Source organism: Schistocerca serialis, chromosome 4 (assembly GCF_023864345.2).
Source record: "Schistocerca serialis cubense isolate TAMUIC-IGC-003099 chromosome 4, iqSchSeri2.2, whole genome shotgun sequence".
NCBI lineage: Eukaryota > Metazoa > Arthropoda > Insecta > Orthoptera > Acrididae > Schistocerca > Schistocerca serialis.
The window spans coordinates 414,200,611-414,205,610 of record NC_064641.1 but is presented as its reverse complement, the minus strand read 5'-3'; the positions used below and the strand labels follow the sequence as shown (position 1 = coordinate 414,205,610).

The following is a 5,000-nucleotide window of genomic DNA, read 5'->3' as shown; positions in this document are numbered from 1 at the left end:
GTTCGTCTTGCGACGATCCAAGAATTTCACCTCTAACGTCGCAATACGAATGCCCCCGCCTGTCCCTATTAATCATTACCTCGGGTTCCGAAAACCAACAAAATAGAACCGAGGTCCTATTCCATTATTCCATGCACACAGTATTCAGGCGGGCTTGCCTGCTTTAAGCACTCTAATTTGTTCAAAGTAAACGTGCCGGCCCACCGAGACACTCAATAAAGAGCACCCTGGTAGGATTTCAACGGGGTCCGCCTCGGGACGCACGAGCACGCACGAGGCGGTCGCACGCCTTCGGCTCGCCCCACCGGCAGGACGTCCCACGATACATGCCAGTTAAACACCGACGGGCGGTGAACCAACAGCGTGGGACACAAATCCAACTACGAGCTTTTTAACCGCAACAACTTTAATATACGCTATTGGAGCTGGAATTACCGCGGCTGCTGGCACCAGACTTGCCCTCCAATAGATACTCGTTAAAGGATTTAAAGTGTACTCATTCCGATTACGGGGCCTCGGATGAGTCCCGTATCGTTATTTTTCGTCACTACCTCCCCGTGCCGGGAGTGGGTAATTTGCGCGCCTGCTGCCTTCCTTGGATGTGGTAGCCGTTTCTCAGGCTCCCTCTCCGGAATCGAACCCTGATTCCCCGTTACCCGTTACAACCATGGTAGGCGCAGAACCTACCATCGACAGTTGATAAGGCAGACATTTGAAAGATGCGTCGCCGGTACGAGGACCGTGCGATCAGCCCAAAGTTATTCAGAGTCACCAAGGCAAACGGACCGGACGAGCCGACCGATTGGTTTTGATCTAATAAAAGCGTCCCTTCCATCTCTGGTCGGGACTCTGTTTGCATGTATTAGCTCTAGAATTACCACAGTTATCCAAGTAACGTGGGTACGATCTAAGGAACCATAACTGATTTAATGAGCCATTCGCGGTTTCACCTTAATGCGGCTTGTACTGAGACATGCATGGCTTAATCTTTGAGACAAGCATATGACTACTGGCAGGATCAACCAGGGAGCTGCGTCAACTAGAGCTGAGCAGCCGGCCGCCCGGGAGTGTGTCCCGGGGGCCCGCGCGAACACGCAAGCGTCCGCTCAATTATTCTGCAAACAGGAGGAGGCTGAGCTCCCCTGCACAACACACCTCGAAACCCTCTCAGGTCCCGGCGGCGCGCAGCGCCGTCCTAAGTACTTGGTCGGGTTCGAGAGAGGCGCAATCGCCCGGAGTTAGGCGAGTAGACGCTTTAGGTGCGACCACCCGTGCTCCCAACTGAGCTTGCCGCTGCCGACAGAGGCCCGGGAGCGTGCTGTCGTGGCATTGCCGGCGGGAGACAACACGCGCCACCTACGGTGACCGGCAGCTCCAACGCCAGCGCCACAGAAGGACAAAAGCCCCACTTGGGTGCCGAAGCGAACTCTCCCAGCACAGCGCACGCGCCAACACGTCCGCACAGCTGCGATACAAACCACCTGCGAGAACCGCTGGGGCGACCGAGCAGCAGACGGCGTCGCGGCGCCGAGCGCCGGGCGGCGGCGCATCCTCAGCGCACAAAGTCCTCAATCGGACCAGCACACTGCAGATGGCCACCGCGCTTCGCACCGGGCCCGCGAGGACCTACTTTGGCCGCAAGGCGCCGCGAGCAGGGGGCGCCGGCGCGCAGCTGCGCCGCCTGCCGCGTCCGTCGGCCGGCGCGCCTGCCACTGGCCGCCCCCACCAGCCGGCTGTGGCGCGTGCGCCCACGCACCGCGCTGCCAGCACGCCGGGCGGCCCCCCCTCACCGGCCGGGGACGGTCCCACCCAGCCACCGCCGCGTATCGCCTCACACCCAGATCCCCTTTCACGTTCGTGGGCATGGTGGGTCCCCTTTCACGTTCGTGGGCATGGTGGGTCTCCCTGAAACAACCGGTTAATAGCTCGACCGATCGTCGCCAACACTGATTCACCTCTAGCGAGAACAACCGCACCACAACGGGTTACCAGTTGTTCATTTGCGTAACGTCACCAGCAAACGTACACGTCCATCGCCATTTGCAACGAGTATTGCATGCCTGTGTCAGGTGTCACAACACACTACGTCTGCCCACATAGACGCAACAACATGTGCACGCCTAGAGAACACGTGGAAGGTAGACCCCGTACGTATGCGGTGTCCATTGCGCGAACGACTGTCAGCCCGCCTCTGCAGCATGTCGCAGATGTGGAACGCGGTGCAACATGCTATCACGGTGTGTGAGAAGAGACGACTACGTCCGAATACACGCTCCACTACATCAACAGACTGCTCATGCTGATCGCCATCCAGGGCGTCCGTTCCTCCCACACGTCTGTATGGCGTACCACACTGCAATCCAGCTCTTATAGGGAGACGACACGTAGCTGCGTGCACAATATTTGGACTGTATGGTCCGCCGTTGCTAGGCGCAGTCGTCATACGGTCACATGTGCCACGATGTATCATTCAGTACATACGGACCAATGTGCAGTACAGTTTGTGGGTTTTGCGTACATCGGCGGACAGGTGACAGGCCGTACCACAACGTAGGCTGAGTACGTCGGCATGCGAAGGGCATTGAACATGCAAACTTCTCACCGACCAGCTTGCGAAGGCAGGGGGGAAGGGGGGGGGGGGGCGGCATGTACGTCCTGCTGCTATCCACACTACAGTGTATAGCAGGAGCATGTGGAAAGTCAGCAACACCTGCAAGGTGTTTAACATGACGCGATACACAGGGGACCGGGCAGTGCGAGTAGGGAACTATATTGCGAGGGTTGCGGTTAGGCAACACTACACCAATTTAACGGGTTGCATAACAATTACAGAGCAGGTTCAGCGACAACGTGCGTCAGGTTAAGGCGCAATATAGTTTAGGTTACGGCGCACTTTAGGTTAGGTTAAGGCACATTATAGGTTAGGTTAAGGCACATTATAGGTTAGGTTAAGGCACAACATGGGTTAGGTTAAGGCACAACATGGGTTAGGTTAAGGCACAACATGGGTTAGGTTAAGGCACAACATGGGTTAGGTTAAGGCACAACATGGGTTAGGTTAAGGCACAACATGGGTTAGGTTAAGGCACAACATGGGTTAGGTTAAGGCACAACATGGGTTACGTTAAGGCACAACATGGGTTACGTTAAGGCACAACATGGGTTAGGTTAAGGCACAACATGGGTTAGGTTAAGGCACAACATGGGTTAGGTTAAGGCACAACATGGGTTAGGTTAAGGCACAACATGGGTTACGTTAAGGCACAACATGGGTTACGTTAAGGCACAACATGGGTTACGTTAAGGCACAACATGGGTTACGTTAAGGCACAACATGGGTTACGTTAAGGCACAACATGGGTTACGTTAAGGCACAACATGGGTTACGTTAAGGCACAACATGGGTTACGTTAAGGCACAAATTAGGTTAGGTTAAGGCACAAATTAGGTTAGGTTAAGGCGCAACGTAGGTTAGGTTAAGGCACAACGTAGGTTAGGTTAAGGCACAACGTAGGTTAGGTTAAGGCACAACGTAGGTTAGGTTAAGGCACAACGTAGGTTAGGTTAAGGCACAACGTAGGTTAGGTTAAGGCACAACGTAGGTTAGGTTAAGGCACAACGTAGGTTAGGTTAAGGCACAACGTAGGTTAGGTTAAGGCACAACGTAGGTTAGGTTAAGGCACAACGTAGGTTAGGTTAAGGCACAACGTAGGTTAGGTTAAGGCACAACGTAGGTTAGGTTAAGGCACAACGTAGGTTAGGTTAAGGCACAACGTAGGTTAGGTTAAGGCACGATATAGGTTAGGTTAAGGTACGATATAGGTTAGGTTAAGGTACGATATAGGTTAGGTTAAGGTACGATATAGGTTAGGTTAAGGTACGATATACGTTAGGTTAAGGTACGATATAGGTTAGGTTAAGGTACGATATAGGTTAGGTTAAGGTACGATATACGTTAGGTTAAGGTACGATATAGGTTAGGTTAAGGTACGATATAGGTTAGGTTAAGGTACGATATAGGTTAGGTTAAGGTACGATATAGGTTAGGTTAAGGTACAATATAGCTTAGGTTCAGATACACATTGTTGTAGGGAAAGGTGTATTTGGGGGGGGGGGGGGCGGCAGGTTCGTTGATAGTGATTATCGTAATTGGATGCCTGCGGCATTATCCGATTTGTCACGTCAGGATGCACTTTTGGCTCATGACAGGCGGCGCTCCGATTCCATGGTTGTGGCAGATCTGTGTCTTTCATTCCTGCCATTGTTTGTGTGCTGTGACAGGAGGCAGTATTGTGATGTTGGGTGCACCCCTGTGTAGGACATGTGTGGGTGTTCGTGGCTTAGCTGAGCAATGTGCGGATGTCGGAAGGGTGGGATATTGTGTTTTCTGGGTGGACCTCCCGGTCTGGTAATGATAGTGTGGATTGTGTCATGTGGCGGAGAGGATGCACTGGATGTTCTTCCATGCTGGTGGTTAGATATTGTGTGTGTGCCTGTTACAGGCAGAGAGTAGTGTGTGATAAGAGAGTAGTGTGTGATAAGAGTGTCTGGCTGACGTGTGGTTCTCATTGTGTGCAGAGTCTTTCAGCATGTATAGGGACGGTTGTATATATTATCTGTATTCTGATGGCTCTGCATCTATTACTAATCAGTGCCGTGTATACGGTTACTCTGGTTCCAGTCGAAACTGTTCTATCTCTGTACATTAGTGACACTACGGCTCCACTATGTTGCCGCCCCTGTCGGCCGTTTCCCCCAGTGTATGGCTAATGATTATCAGCAGTCAGTCTATTAGTCAATACCGGTAGTGTGACGACGTCAAATGTCCGGGATGGGGGAAGCTACACCCTTCCCGTGGGTCAGGGCCTAGAAAGACTCTTCCCACGCAGGAGACTGACTGTCGTTACTCTTCCGAGACATATATGTGCCCAGCGTTTTTTGCGACTGCGAGTGCAACGCCAGGAGGCTCGGACTGTCGTTACTCTTCCGAGAAATATATT

At 52.7% G+C, this 5,000-nt stretch overlaps 1 non-coding gene across 1 annotated transcript in view; it reads right to left on the bottom strand.

The window, feature by feature from the left end:
* LOC126476797 (small subunit ribosomal RNA) overlaps nucleotides 1-1,029 on the bottom strand; it is a 1,909-nt gene extending 880 nt beyond the window's left edge. Inside the window, exon 1 of the ribosomal RNA XR_007587240.1 lies at nucleotides 1-1,029. This exon is cut by the window's left edge and continues 880 nt beyond it. This is a non-coding gene — a ribosomal RNA (small subunit ribosomal RNA).
* Between the last annotated feature and the right edge of the window lie 3,971 nt (nucleotides 1,030-5,000).